The sequence below is a fragment of the Bubalus kerabau genome, chromosome 7 (genome assembly GCF_029407905.1).
Source record: "Bubalus kerabau isolate K-KA32 ecotype Philippines breed swamp buffalo chromosome 7, PCC_UOA_SB_1v2, whole genome shotgun sequence".
NCBI lineage: Eukaryota > Metazoa > Chordata > Mammalia > Artiodactyla > Bovidae > Bubalus > Bubalus kerabau.
The window spans coordinates 80,969,865-80,986,594 of NC_073630.1; the positions used below are offsets into that span (position 1 = coordinate 80,969,865).

Here is a 16,730-nt window from a genome sequence, read left to right on the forward strand (position 1 = left end):
AGTGTCACAGGAGTTGGACACGACTTAGTGACTAAACCACCACCATTACTGTTCTAAAAAAACCTATTGTAAGTAATGTTAAGTAACATTATTTGGCAAGAGTACTGGAGTAGGATGCCATTGCCTTCTCCAATTATATACATTATATATACATATATATAAATATATGTATATACAAATTATATACATATAATATATATAGTATAATATCTATAAATATATAACATATATAAATGTATGTATATGCAAATTATATACATATAATATATGTATACTATATAGTATAATGTTAAGTAATACGAGATAGGAGAATGAGATGGTTAGATGGCAACACTGACTCAATGGACATGAGTTTGAGTGAACTCTGGGAGATAGTGAAAGACAGTGAAGCCTGGCATGCTGCAGTTCATGGGGTCACAAAGAGTCGGACACAGCTTATCGACTGAACAACAACGTGATGACCTACATTTAAAAAATACAGAAAACCCATTTATTTTAGCTTAGTTAAGCCTAACAAAGAAAATAAGTGCTTTGTTAGTTAAGCCTAACAAAGAAAATAAGTGCTAAGCACCTGTAGGCTAGCTAAACCCCCTTGTTGTACTCTCTTGTGAGCATCATGTATGCCTCTGCCTCCTCTCCAGAAAGCCTTGTTCTGCTGGTCATTGTATCCATCATAGCTCTTCTTCATATAGAATTTCTTACAGATAAGCTGAGGTGTCCCCTCCAGAATTGATGCCTAGCAGTGGCAGTTTCTGTTTTGTTTTTTATTTAAATGGTTTCCTCAACAAATGACAGGAGAAAACAGTCAAACCATGAATGGTGAAATACTTATATAAATTGAAGGCTCTTTTTCCATATATACAATGTGGACTGCATTTTTAGGCTAAAGGTAGAGAAGAGAGTGATAATGTATAGGGATGCTAAACATGTTTTTGACTCAGTGTATATCAAACATCAACATCGTGAGAGTTTAGCCAATGACATTTAAAGAGAAAATTGCCGCTAATCCCCAGTGCCTGGGAGACATGTTGCTATATAGAATTTTTTTTAAACTAGTCATACCATTTAAAATAGCCCTAAAGTAAGTGCTTTTACATCTGTTACTATGGGTATTAGTTTCTCCCAGGAGACATCAAACACAACACTTAAGCTCTGAGTGAGCAGAATAATTGACAACCTAGATCTCTATTCTCACAGTTTGCTGCCTGCCCACTTAAATACAAACAGAGGGAAAGAGCAAAAAATGAGTCAAAGAAGATTTCTAGAAAAGAAAAAAAAGAAGCTTCAAGATATAATGCTTTATTTCTTTGGAGGGTTTAAATGGTACTTGAAGGTAATGAAATTTTAACATGGAGAGAATAAGATTTTCTTTCAGGGTATCACATCCATTGAAAATAGGTAAAACTAAATATGACATTGAAGCAGGAGAGTTTTTACTTTAGAATTAGAAAATAGTTGAGAACCGCATTCTTGAGAAAAAACTGGCTTAAGTTCGTAAACTGAAATACCTGTTTACTTGAGTGTGTATTTAGTTGAACATCAAAAGATAATAAGGTGAATGACTGTTTGGCAAGCATGCATTTCAGTTTTCAGACCTAACTAACAGGAATGTTTCCAAATAGATCTCAGATTTCCTTTTCTGCTCATCTCTACAAGAACTTTTATTCCCTAAGTTCAATATAAAGACAAGTCCATCTGCAGCACCATGTAAATCAATGAAGTTAGGACACTCCCTCACACCATACACAAAAAATAAACTCAAAATGACTTAAAGACTTAAATGTAGGACATGGCACCATAAAACTCCTAGAAAAGAACATAGGCGAAACATTCTCTGACATGTCATACCAATAATCTCTTAGGTCAGTCTCCTAAGGCAATAAAAAATAAATAGGACCAAATCAAGCTTATAAGCTAAAAGAAACCATAAATGAAACAAAAAGAACCTACAGAATGGGATAAGATAACTGCAAACGATTTGACCAACAACTTAATTTCTAAAATATACAAATAGTTCATACAGCTCAATAACAACAAAAAAACTCCAAGCAATCCAATCAAAAATGAGCAAAAGATCCAAATAGATATTTCTTTAAAAAAGACATGTAGAGGGCCAATAGGCACATGAAAAGATGCTCACCATCTCTAATTATTAGATCAATGCAAATCAAAAGTACAAAGAGATATTACTTCACACCAGTCAGAATGATCATTATGAAAAGATCTACAAATAACAAATGCTGGAGAGAGTGTGGAGATAAGGTAACCGTTGAACACTGTTGGTGGGGATGTATACTGGCACAGCCACTGTTGTAAATAATATGGAGGTTCCTAAAAAAACTAAAAATAGGGTTGCCACATGATCCAGGAATCCTACTCTTGGGTATATATCCACAGAAAACTAATTTGAAAAAATACATACACCCCAACGTTCATAGCAGCACTGTTTTCAGTAGCCTCATACATGGAAGCAACCTTAATATCCATTGACAGATGAATAGATACAGCAAATGTGGTGTATCCATGCAGTGGAATACTACACCACAACAAATGAAATAATGCCACTTGCTGCAACATGGATGGACCTAGAGATTATCATACTAAGCATATGTAATCTTGAATTAGGCATCAATATATTGAAATTACTTTTGTCAATATCCATTTTAGCCAGGTTAATCTCTATGTGGCTTGGAAATGCTTTTGCTAGGCAATTACTTTTCCATAATTGTTTCGTTTTTAGGATGGGTAATATAAAGGAAAAAAATTAAATTGTGCTTTCTATCAATATATTTGGTTTTTATAAAATTTGTAAATTACTTATAAGCAGAATATGTAGTTTGAATTGGGAGTGACCTCTCTTCCATTGTCCAATTTTAACCTGAGTCTTTCCGGTACTTTAATAAGCATCACCATATTTATCACTTGGTTATAGCATAATGTAACTTTTTTTACTTGTGCATACAAAAATACACTCGCTATACCATGTACTCTAGGCATGGTTTGAGATTTATATTCTCATTTTGTTTAACAATATATTACTTGAGAGAAATAGGTTTTATGTTTCTTAATATATGTAAATGTTAACAATTACTAAATTTGTGATGGTGTATGGCACAATTTATATTATTAGAATATTCCTGATCATGTAATTCTTTGCTCACTACTCTCACCTAATTCCTTTTTTTCTGGGCAAACCTAAATCATAATTTTATTCGCCTGATTATCTGTTTAATATCTAGCACTTTATACTGATTGTAACCTCAGTGAGGCTGGGATTTACGTCTATTATGTTGCACTGCTGCAGTTCCCGTCCCTGTAGAGGACTGGGCATGTAGTTGGTGTTCAGTAAATATTTGTTAAATGAGGTGAATGAGTGCCTTTCAGACCGATGAAATTGTGCTTCAGTGTTTTTTAAACATTGTTAATTGCCACAAGGAAGCCTATGTATAATTATTAGAATGCTTCTGCAATTTTCCTTTTTCCCATTATTTCATACACTGATTTTTATTTGAATCAAAGGATATCTGCATTATTTTGAACATAAAATCTCTTATTTATATAAGCATAAAATTAGGAATAATGTCTGAAATCTCAAGAAAAACCAAGGCTGGGGTTTATCAGTGAGGAGCTTTCCATTGAAAGACTTGTATAAATTTTTCATAAACATTAGAACTAGCAGTGCAGAAAATACATAGAAATTCCTAGTGCACAAGTTACCATTGCCTGAAGGCTGCTGGCTAACAGTTTCCCCTGAACTATTCAGGAATGCAGTCTTATTTGTTGGCTAAATAGAATATATATGATGATTTCATTTTTGCAGACTGTCATTCTCTTCATAACACATTCTTGATTTCAATGTCCTCACATTGAGGAATATATACATTTTAGAATTTAATTTTACAATTATTGAATAGTTCTATGCAAGGCATTATTTGAAAAACACACCAATAATTTATTGTCTCTGGCTTTATTTGTAAGCTAGTGAAGAAATAGGACAAGTGCTATAAGCAAACTACAAAGTGCCCTGGTAACATTGAGGAGAAAGTTAATTTCAACAAGAGAATCAATGAAATGTTTACTGAAATTGGTGATACTAACATGAACATTTAAAGATGAGTAGAATTTCAGGAGGTGAATTGGTAAGAACACCGTGACCCCACTGTGTATTTGGTGTAGGGAGTTCAATTTCAAACCAAATGGGAAATAAACACAAGTCAGGTAGAGATCAAACCATCTACTTTATTATTACTGGTTATATATTACTTTATTATTATATCAATTAGAAACCACAGTCTGGCAGGGTAGCAGTGGAGATGCAGACAGAGAACAGACTTACGGACATGAAGGTGGGGTGTAGGATGAATGGAGAGAGTAGCATGGAAAGATAGACACTAACATGTAAAATAGATAGATAGCTGGTGGGAATCTGCTGTATGACTCAGGGAACTCAAACCAGGGCTCTGTAACAACCTATAGGTGTGGGGTGGAAGGTGGGAGGAAGGCTCAACAGGAAGAGGACATATGTATACCTATGGCTGACCCATGTTGATGTATGGCAGAAACCAACATAATATTGTAATTATCCTTCAATTTAAAAAAAAAAAAAAAAAAAGAAAGAAATCACGGCCTGGACCTGCTGCCAAATGGCTTCTCAAATACTTCTTCCCTGGAGTTAAACTTGTTCAGACCAAGTGGGAAAAGACACCCAGGTTTTGGGCAAACTTTTTACACCTTTTTCTCACTAAATTGAAGTACATGAAATTACCCACCAAGTAATCTCTGCTTCTTACAAGGGCAGCAGTGACTACAGAATGAAGAGATTGTTAAATATGTTTTCCTCTTGGGAGTAGACGTGTCAACATGAGAGAGGGGATTATGGTTCCCCCTAATAGTAGGTATCTTGATAGAAACTAGCTTAAGCTTTAAATACTTACTAGTAATATTTAAAGAAAGCTTTGTTAATTCTAATATTGGCTTTTTTTTAGAGCTGTCATTTTGTTTTGACGGAAAGCTATTTAATATCCATTCTAGTTCCTTTTCCTTCAGAGACCTTTCAAGGGAAGTCATGTTTGTATTGGTGGAAATCTTCAGCAAATAAAATTAAAAGTCTCTTATGTCTGATTTGTGAATGAAATCCAAGGTTGATTTTAATACCATCATCATAAAATAAGTTAAAGGACATTATATCACTGTGCAATCAAATGAAGCTAACCACGCTATTAAGATTAATTTAAATTAAATTTTACTTCACTACTAAAATATTTTGATTAAATTCTATCCTTGGACTTATGATTTTTTTCTCTATTGAAAGTAAATTTGTACTGGCAATTTCAAATACAACTCATTGATAGAATACAAAAATTAGGATCATTTATTGCTGTCCAGATCTACCTAACTTTCCCAACCTGTCATATTTTATAGAGCAAATATTTGTGGGTTATGGAGTTCAGCATGAGACCTTTGCTTGTGAAAGTTTATTAGCTGACTCCAGTTACACTGATTTATGCAGTAGTAAATTTGATGAAAGGGGAGGGATTGTGTTTTACTGATCAGAAAACACATTGAGAGTTAAACTTGTATTTCAAGTCTTCTGTGGGGAATATTTTCCTTATAAAAATGTTTTAATGACACAAATACCCATTTGATAGAATAGAAATAAAAGTCACTTAAGTAGTATTATAGAAGAGTTGCTGACCTTGGTTTGCTTTTTCCATGAGGCCTAAATAACTGTACGAGTAATAAACATAAAACTGGTGTTTCTTTTTCTCTCTTTAAATAGATGTACACATATGTAAATATACATAGGGCATATTCTCTTATATCATGTGCCTCTGATCTGGTTTTCTTCTCTATTTTCTGCCACTCATCTTTGCTTATTACACCTTATATTGTTTTTCTTTAATAAAATAATACTTGTTCAGAGAGATGTGAAGGGTTTTGAAGGGTTTATTAAAAGGGGTCCTTTCCACATCATCCTCTCCTTGCCCTACTCTTCTGCAGATCCTGGTGTGAAGAACTAAGATGTAAACAAGAGAGACGATTGGGTAGTGGTAAATGGAGAGACAGCATCTTGGCATTGTCTTTCTTTCTCATCGTTTCTCCTCTGAAGCACATTCAATTTTTTTTAAACAAATTTATTTTTTATTGATTTTTGGCTGTGCTAGATCTTCCTTGCTGTTAGGTTTTTCTCTAGTTGTTGTGAGCAAGGGTTACTCTTTGTTGGGGTGTGAGGGCTTCTCATTGCGGTGGCTTCTCTTGTAGGGGAGCACAGGCTCTAGGGCATGCGGATTTCAGTAGTTGTGGCACATGGGCTCAGAAGTTGTGGTTCCCAGGCTGCAGAGCACAGGCCCCATGGCTGTGGCCCAAGGGCTTAGTTTCTCCTCTGCAAGTGGGATCTTCCCAGACCAGGGATCAAACCGGTGTCCCCTGCATTGGCAGATGGATTCTTTACAATGAGCCACCAGGGAGGCCCCCAGCACATTCAATTTTGCTGTCCTTACTTCTGCTTTCTTTGGCAGACTGTCAAGAACAGCTAAAGAAAACCAAATAGACTTGTGGATCAGTGCTATTACACATGTAAGGTTTTTAGCCTCAGCCGAACCTCAGCAGATCCTTTCACTTGTCTCCCAGTCAGCTTCCTTTGCCCATCTATCATGGTGCTTATATTTGCATGTGCTATTCTTTTCCTGAAATATCTTTTTAAAAAGTTCCTCTTCAGATAAACCCCAGTCATCCTTCAAGACTGGCTGGAATGTTACTTGAATTTATGAAGCTTTGCAGCTTGCCCCTTTTTTCTTAGCATCTTCCCCAGGTCCTTCCCCTAGCCTAGCTACTGTCTTTCTTTTGCATGCTTTTAGTGTGTCACAGGTAGCATTGTTACTAGTGTTGAAACCTTTCTCTCCAACATGCAGTTTCTGGAGGCCATGTCCATGCTTCATTCATTTTCTAGTCCAGTGGAGGGCAGGGGGTGGGGGAGGCATGGTTGACATCAGTCTAGGTTTGCTGAGTAAACCAATGCCTTTGAATAGGTTGTTGGTCTCAAAATGTGGTCTGCTGGGGAAGCCAGAGTCGTCGTCTTCTTGACATTTGTCACAAATATCTACCTGTTTATAATGGCCATAGTTTATTTAAAACACATTACTGCATGGTAATAGCATTAAGTGGTAAACAGATGGAAGGGTGAGGAAATAGTTCAAGTAATAATCTAGCTTTGCTCCTTTTAGATAAGGCAATAAAATACCTTCAGGCAGATATCTTTTTTTTTTTTTTTAACAAGGTCTCTCATTAGCTCCCATAATTTCTATAAGTAATTCCTGCCATGGTGTGTTCGCATCAGTAGGCTATTTCTCTGTTTCTCTTCTTCCTGTTTCTTTTCCACCCTCCTCTTTTTTCCTCTGTGCTACTCCCTGTTGCCTCCTGACTATGGCGTTCCTCTAAAAATCTACATAAAATCTACAACTCCTTTCAGATCTCTTTCCATCGGCCACCTGCCAGCTGTTGAGGCAACAGCTGATTCTCCTTATATAGTGAAAGGGTGGGTCCACAGATTCACAGGTGCCAGGCTTCTGGTTCTTTTCCCTCACCATGTTGAAAACCCAAGTTCCTTATTACACAAAATAGCCCAGCTGCCATCTGTCTTGTTACTGGTGATCAGGGAGGAGTTTTCTGTAGAATGGTTCATAGTGGGACTCATTCTGGGGGGAGTAACTAGCAAAACTTACAAATATCAGGCATTGGCATTGGAGGTAAGTTTAGTCATTGCTATCCTGCTGCAGTTTGGGACCCTAAAAGGGTATTATATTATGAAAATGTTCACAAACCTTAATAATTGTTTGTCCATAATTATTTAGTTTCTCCATAAGTTTAAATTTAAATATGTATTTGGTTGGAATTTGGCATTATGACTTTGACTATGTCTCAATCTATAGCAAGTTTCAATTGATTTTGTCTTTTGTCATGTTATTACTTTAATTTTATTTTGCCCAGAACAAATGAAGATTATTTATATCCTAAATAATAGATTTATGCTAATAACCCTTTTCCTATACAGTATTTTAACCAAGATGAGTTTTCAAATTTTTTGGGGGAGGGGGTAATGGATCAGAATTGGGGTGAATGCTTTTTACTCTGATTACCTATTTGTGGAGCATCAAATTTTATCATGTGCTTATAGGAAAGAAACTAGGTTTACAGTCTATAAGGCCACACAATTGAGTGCTTCTACTGATTATCTTTTAAGCAAACACTAATAATATAACAATCTGAGATTGAGATGTTTCTAAAGAAAAGGAAAAGAAGCAAATAGTTAGTTTTTTTCCATATGCTTTAGTTTCAGATATTTTTGTCAGGAGCATATTGGCTTTTTAAAGCATGATCAAAAGCAGGCACTTTTAGTTTTAGCTGAATTCATTTAGCCATTAATAAAAAATATAATGTTCCTGACATTGAGCTACATCCAGGGGATAAAGAAATGAGTACAGCAAACAAAGAGCCTTCATCATATTCTACTCCTATTCAGGGGGTGCTTTTATAAATAGAAATCTCCCTTGTATACTACCTCCTATGCTGCTGCTAAGTCACTTCAGTCGTGTCCGACTCTGTGCGACCCCATAGACGGCAGCCCACCAGGCTCTCCCGTCCCTGGGATTCTCCAGTCAAGAACACGAGTGGGTTGCCATTTCCTTCTCCAGTGTATGAAAGTGAAAAGTGAAAGTGAAGTTGCTCAGTCATATCCGACTCTTAGTGACCTCATGGACTGCAGCCTACCAGGCTCCTCCATGGGATTTTCCAGGCAAGAGTATTGGAGTGGGGTGCCATTGCCTTCTCCGACTACCTCCTATAGGCAGACCAAAATGTATATGACAATTTGTGCATTGTAAATTCTATAAAGTTTAGCTCTTTGTAAAAGTTCATAGGGCATTTACTTTTTGATGGTGTGGATTGTGAAACTTAGGTGGGTTTTTAAATACCCCATCTGCATAATTTGTGATAGCAGTTAAAATATTTTGAAGGGCATATTTTGCACCATGCTGCTGCTGCTGCTAAGTCGCTTCAGTCATGTCCGACTCTGTGCGACCCCATAGAAGGCAGCCCACCAGGCTCTCCTGTCCTTGGGATTCCCCAGGCAAGAACACTGGAGTGGGTTGCCATTTCCTTCTCCAATGCATGAGAGTGAAAAGTGAAAGTGAAGTCGCTCAGTCCTGTCCAACCCTCAGTGACACCATGAACTGCAGCCTACCAGGCTCCTCCATCCATGGGATTTTCCAGGCAAGAGTACTGGAGTGGGGTGCCATTGCCTTCTCCAATTTTGCACCATGCTGCTGCTGCTGCTAAGTCGCTTCAGTCGTGTCCGACTCTGTGCGACCCTCTAGACGGCAGCCCAACGGGCTCCCTGGTTCCTGGGATTCTCCAGGCAAGAATACTAGAGTGGGTTGCCATTTCCTTCTCCAATTGAAAGTGAAGTCGCTCAGTCGTGTCCGACTCTTAGCGACCCCATGGACTGCAGCCTACCAGGCTCCTCCATCCATGGGATTTTCCAGGCAAGAGTACTGGAGTGGGGTGCCATTGCCTTCTCCGTTTTGCACCATACTTCCCACCTAATGCCATAATTGACAGTTGTTCATTTTCTTGCCCCACAATGATATTTAAGTAATGACACTTTTTGCTAAATTTCAGTCAGTTGTGGGGTTTGAATAACAGAATAATTCTACCATTATTTACATTATATAGCATTTTATGTTTTAATGCATTTTCACATAAAAAAATCTGATTGCATTTTCCCAGCCTCCATGAAATATAGCTTTACCAGAAATTGTTATTCCTTTCCTTAAATAATAAAATGATACTCAAAGATGTTAATAATAATAATAATAATAGCAGCTTTTCCTTTTAGATCAAGAACAAAGGTTTGTCCAGAAGAGTACCAGGAACAATACATCACAGTGGCTATGGAAGTTATGCATTATTAACTTTTTCTTTACAGTTGAAAAAAATGGAAGATCAGCCATGGTAGATCCCACCCTACTGCCTGGCTATATCAGGATTTGAACCTAGATCTATCTCAAACTTGATTGGAATGTCTTTATTATATATTCTAATATATTAAAATATGAATATTCTTTATTATATAGTCTAATTATACCCTTCTGTCCCCCTTGTATGAATTAATCAAGTCGTTCAGCCAGTTATTAGAGCTGGAATATCCAGATCTTATGGGACATAATCTGGTGCATTGTCATTCACTGACTCATTATTTATTCAAAGGTTATTTATTGCATGCAGACTTTATTTCTGTGATTGTGTCCTAGCTCACAGAGTTAAGAGCAAAGACACCGATGTGAATTTACAGTTTATTAGTAATGCTTTAAGGAAGCATGAAACTGTTCAAAACAGAATTAATGTGATTTATGTTTTAGAGCTTTTCTATTTGCTCCAGACATCCCCCACAAGGAGAGCAGTAAACTAATTTGAATACCATTTAAAAGTTTCAGAGAGGGAGGGTCAAAAGGGAGGGCATATATATATACCTATATCATGTTGAGGTTTGACAGAAAAGAACAAAATTCTGTAAAGCAATTATCTTTCAATAAAAAGTAAATAAATTTAAAAAAAGTTCCAGAGGGGTAAACTGCTACATGTGTGAAATGCAGTGTTAACTTACTGAGTTGAAGCTTTCTCATTTACTTGTCTTTGCTTCTTTAGCAGTTTGATCAAGTGGTACTGTATATTTTTTTGTCACTCTCATAGATTTTCAGATTATCTTCTAAAACAGACCCATGGTCAGTTGTTGAAATGCTTCATTTTAGAAAGTTACATATGACTAGGCATGCTGTAAATTGAAGTTAAATTACTATTATGTAACATTTCTTTCCAAGTATATTGAGTTTGATTTCCATTATTTTCTAAGATATTTCCACTGCCTTAGTCTGTTTGTTTGTTTAAAGTCTTTTAAAAAACAAATTTCACTGCTGATTTTATAATCAGTTGACTAAACGGCAAATACTGATACATTGATTGATATAATTTGATCTGCAGTAAAACCTAATCTGACGTGATTTTTCTGTGGGTTGATGACACATGGGCAGAAATGGGTAATAGCAAAGCATCTAAAATTAGCTGTCTTATATTTGTCTAAAATACTCTTTTTTTAGACATCAACCAATTTTTCTTTTAACAGTACATCTAATCAATTTCAAAGTGAAGAAAAATAAAGCCTGAGCCAGTTTTGAAAATTATTCCTCCTTGAAATGTTCTGAGTGTTGGAATTTATTTTACAGTTCCAGCTAAGTAGGCTTCTAGGCTGAAAAGAAGGGGATGAATAGTGTCTAAATCTGCTTTAGCAGAGAGCTTGTTTATCGAGCTACACCTCATTTTCCTTTATCTGTCACTGGGTAAATAATGGGTAGAATTTCTTGGTTGGTTGTATTGTACGTGCACAGCATAAAGCTTTGAGTCAACTAACTGTAGCATTTCTGATTCTTCCTCAAGCTGTCTTTAACTTGCTTAGCTCCCTTCTCCATCTCACCTCCCTGCCTGCAATATGATCCAAGCAGAATTATGCAGTTTAGACAATTATAGTCTTCAGTGTCTAAATTTGTACATTCAATCTTGAAGTATAGATCCTTTGCCGGATGAAATAGAAATTACAGTGAAGTAGATTCTTAGGTATGAATTGAGTTTTAATTTTTTTAGGAGCTTTCAACATTTTGTTTGGCAATATTTTTCTGTAAAGGTAATACATTAGTAAGGATTCGCTGTGTCTCATAGCATTTTTCAGAAAACCCAGCATGTTAGGAGCCTAAACAGTATAGAAGTTTCTCTGTCTTGGAAAAGAAATCTCTCAGTGGGCATACATGGTTGAGGTTGTTTCCATGGTCTTCAGAGACCAAGGCTCTTGCCTCCTTCCACCTTTTGACTCTGGCTTTCATTCTCAGGATCACCTTATGTTATGCCATGGCTTCTGGAGCTGAAGCGACCTCATCTACATTCCATATTGCAGGAAGGAAGGAAAAATGCAAAGCAGGAAGCACAAAAGGAATGCATTTTTCAGCTAAATCAAGGCCTTCTAGGAAATTCCACACAGCACGTATATATAGCCTGAATGTAATAACATGGCCACACCTAGCTACAAGGGTGGTTGGGAAGAAACGTAGTCTTTAAGCTGGGGACATTACCCCCTTCGATGAAATAAAGAAAAAAAAAGGAGAATGGATTTAATATGCAACTTGTCATTGTTCATATACATGATGGTTGCTTCTCCAGTTTTCAGTTTTTTCAACTGTAATTTTGGCAAAAGAATATCCTCCCCATGGTGTTTGTGTGAGGGTTGAGGGAGATAGTGCATGAGTGATGCTTAGTCCTGGGACAGAGTAAACATCACCATGGTTACTTTTCTAATTCTCTTTCCCTTGTCATTATTGCAACATTAGAGCAGCAGGAAGTCTCAGGGCTTTATGGACACTTAGGATATGATGATCCACATTAACTTGTGAATTACTTCACTTTTGGGACTAATATGTGCTTTGTTTGCAATTGGTGTCTCCTTGTATTGTCTCTCTTCTATAATGCCTTACATAGCAAAGGGACATTCTATCTTCATGCCCTAAATATAACCGATAACTGGGGATTAGTCACCCTTTGAAGTGGAAAAGGATTAGCCACAGCCAGGATTAATCTATTCTGAAATTTTGGAGACTGTGGAGTTTACTGAAATAATCAGTCTCCTTAAAGAAGCAGGCTGCTCTTTAGTCAAGGATGCTAAAAGAGTGTCAGTAAAGAAGGGCAGGCCTGGGCAAGCCACATGGTTAGTCTCCTTGTCAAAGGAAGCATTGGATTGGCTGATCTCTAAGGTCCTTCTTTTTAAATGATGTAACTGTAGAAATCCCATTCTCTTTAGGGCTTTTAAGACCATGTAGGTCTTCGTGGTGGTTGCTGATTTTTATATAAAGAAGGATAGTGAGGGTGGGCTGATCTGGTGGGCTTTAAGCAGCCCTCACAATTTTATACCATTAAGTTTTGTTTCCTGAGGTATCAAATTGTTTATTTTCCTCTCTGGAGTTCTAAGAATTGCAGATTTAATCAGATTTGAGCTATTTCAAGAAAATACCCTTGAAAATAAAAGTTCAGTGGCGTATACATTAATACATTTTTTTGTTATTGTAAAATGGTACATTATTTTCCTTTCAGTTCAGTTCAGTTCAGTTGCTCAGTTGTGTCTGATTATTTGCTACCCCATGAACCAGAGCACACCAGGCCTCCCTGTCCATCACCAACTCCCAGGGTTCACACAAACTCATGTCCATTGAGTCGATGTTGCCATCCAACCATCTCATCCTCTGTCGTCCCCTTCTCCTCCTGCCCTCCATCTTTCCCAGCATCAGAGTCTTTTCAAATGAGTCAGCTCTCCGCATCAGGTGACCAAAGTATTGGAGTTTCAGCTTCAACATCAGTCCCTCCAATGAACACCCAGGATTGATCTCCTTCAGGATGGACTGGTTGGATCTCCTTGCAGTCCAAAGGACTCTCAAGAGTCTTCTCCAACTCCACAGTTCAAAAGCATCAATTCTTCAGTGCCCAGTTTTCTTCACAGTCCAACTCTCACATCCATACATGAATGCTGGAAAAACCATAGCCTTGACTAGATGGACCTTTGTTGGCAAAGTAACGTCTCTGCTTTTTAATATGCTATCTAGGTTGGTCACAACTTTCCTTCCAAGGAGCAAGTGTCTTTTAATTTTATGGCTGCAATCACCATCTGCAGTGATTTTGGAGCCCCCCCAAATAAAGTCGGCCACTGTTTCCACTGTTTCCCCATGTATTTGCCATGAAGTGATGGGACCTGGTACCATGATCTTAGTTTTCTGAATGTTGAGCTTTAAGCCAACTTTTTCACTCTCCTCTTTCACTTTCATCAAGAGGCTCTTTAGTTCTTCTTCACTTTCTGCCATAAGGGTGGTGTCATCTGCATATCTGAGGTTATTGATATTTCTCCCAGCAATCTTGATTCCAGCTTGTGCTGCTTCCAGCCCAGTGTTTATCATGATGTACTCTGCATATAAGTTAAATAAGTAGTGTGACAATATACATCCTTGATCTACTCCTTTTCCTATTTGGAACCAGTCAGTTGTTCCATGTCCAGTTCTAACTGTTGCTTCCTGACCTGCATACAGGTTTCTCAAGAGGCAGGTCAGGTGGTCTTGTATTCCCATCTCATTCAGAATTTTCCACAGTTTATTGTGATTCACACAGTCAAAGGCTTTGGCATAGTCAATAAAGCAGTAATAGATGTTTTTCTGGAACTCTCTTGCTTTTTCCATCATCCAGCGGATGTTGGCAATTTGGTCTCTGGTTCCTCTGCCTTTTCTAAAACCAGCTTGACCATTTGGAAGTTCACGATTCATATATTGCTGAAGCCTGGCTTGGAGAATTTTGAGCATTACTTTACTAGCGTGTGAAATGAGTACAGTTGTGTAGTAGTTTGAGCACTCTTTGGCATTGCCTTTCTTTGGGATTGGAATGCAAACTGACTTTTTCCAGTCCTGTGGCCACTGCTGAGTTTTCCAAATTTGCTGACATATTCAGTTTAGCACTTTCACAGTATCATTTTTTAGGATTCGAAATAGCTCAACTGGAATTCCTTCACCTCCATTAGCTTTGTTCGTAGTGATGCTTCCTAAGGCCCACTTGACTCCACATTCCAGGATGTCTGGCTTTAGGTGAGTGATCTCACCATCATGATTATTTGGGTCATGAAGATCTTTTTTATACAGTTCTTCTGAGTATTCTTGCCATCTCTTCTTAATATCTTCTGCTTCTGTTAGGTCCATACCATTTCTATCCTTTATTAATACATTTAATTTTAAAAAATTATTTATTTTCAATTGTAAGATAATTGCTTTAAAATACTGTGTTGGTTTCTGCCATACATCCATGTGAATCAGCCTTAGGTATACATATGTCCCCTTCCTCTCAAACCTTCTTCTCACCTCCCACTGCATCCCACCCATCTAGGTCATCACAGGTCACCCTTTTGAGTTCCCTTAGTCATGCAGCAAATCCCACTGGCTATCTATCTATATATAGTAGTGTATATATATTTGACATACACTTTTATGAAAGGAATTGGACTATTTTTCCTCCCAAATGAGCAATGGACTACTAATAACTAAGTTCTTCCAAATAACTCCCAAGTAAATACTTGTTCTGGTATGTGTTCTGCCATTTTCAGAGACTACTTACTATCTCATCTTCATAAATGGGAATATTTATTATACTTGTTTTTTAGGTCAAGGAGGGAGAGTTAAAGAAAATCATGAATGTGAAGTTTGTTAACCATTTATCTGGAGCTAGAGATTATGACTATTTATTACTGGTACTAAATAGTATTCTTCCTATTATGGAAATGAACTTGATAGCTAGCTAATTTAATTGGGGAGATGATCATTTATCTATTGCTAAATAACAACTATCAATAACCTTTTTATTTTGCTCACACACTATATGGGCAGAATTCTGACAATATGCGGAGGGCTTGCCTCTGTCCCACACTTGTCTGGGCACTCAGTGGGGAAGATTCCAATGGCTGAGTGTGCCTGAGGTCTGGGACCTGGATCATCTAGAGGCTCCTTCACTCACAGGTCTGGTTTCCGGGGTGTGGTGCTGTGAAGGCTATGTCCAGCTGTACGATTGACTAGAGAACCTATACATGGCCTCTCTGTGTGGCTTGGATTTCTCCCAGTATGACAGCTGTGTTTGGAAGGGGACATTCAGAGATCAAGTGTTCCAGGCGACCCAGGGGAAGCGGCATGGCACTTTTTGACCTTGCTTCAGAAGGCACATAGCATCACTTTTGCCACATTCTATTAGTTGATGAATTCACAAGCCCTCCCAGGTTCAGGGGGCAGGGCATAGACCTTCTGTGTCCCTGGAAAGTGTGTCAAAGGACTGTAAGGCCATCCCCACTGCCCTCCTGTCCTTATAGAAGGTTGAAAGTGATGAGGGACAAACATGATTTCATTTGAAGATAGTTTGTCTGTAAGTTATTCTCAGAAGTAATGAAACTCTAATCTGTCAACATTTTAATATGACCAAGCAGGTAAAGTTTTTCATCAAAGGTGTAAAATTGCTGAAAATATAATCCTAGCTTTTAATCCTGCTAATCTTCAACCTTTACACTCTCAACTCTATGATAAATCTTTTTCTAAAAGAAAATTTAAAGGTCATTGTGGTGGTCAGGCACATTTTATTTTTCTCATATAGGAGTTATATCTTCCTAAGGTTTTTGAAAAAATAATTTATTTGTTTATATTTATTTTTGGCTGTACTGGGTCTTTGCTGTGCAGACTTTTCTCAAGCTGCAGTGAGTTGGGGCTACTTTCTAGTTGCGGTGTGTGGGCTTCTCATTGTGCTGGCTTCTCTTGTTGTGGAGCCCAGAATCTAGGGCACATGGACTCAATAATTGTGGCTTCCAAGCTATAGAGCACAGGATCAGCAGTTGTAGAGTACTGGCTCAGTTGCTCCATGACATTGGTCCGGGAAAGGATTGAACCCATGTCTCCTGCATTGGCAGGCAGATTCTTTACCACTGAGCTACCAGGGAAGCCCCTAAGGTTTTAATGAAGATTAAATTGTCTATTTTTAAAATGCTTAGAACAGAACCAAGTATGTATATTACAAATCCAAAATAAGTGCTTATTACACTTTAAAAAGGCTTTCCAGGTGGCTCAGTAGTA

General features: G+C 37.5%; 1 protein-coding gene across 1 annotated transcript in view; it reads left to right on the plus strand.

Annotated features, from left to right (window-relative positions):
- The first annotated feature begins 7,619 nt into the window (after positions 1 to 7,619).
- Positions 7,620 to 16,730, plus strand: part of ADGRL3 (adhesion G protein-coupled receptor L3) — a 900,477-nt gene continuing 891,366 nt past the window's right edge. The window contains exon 1 of the mRNA XM_055588685.1: positions 7,620 to 7,745. The gene's annotated coding sequence lies outside the window, so the exon portion shown is untranslated. The remainder of the gene's footprint in view (positions 7,746 to 16,730) is intronic.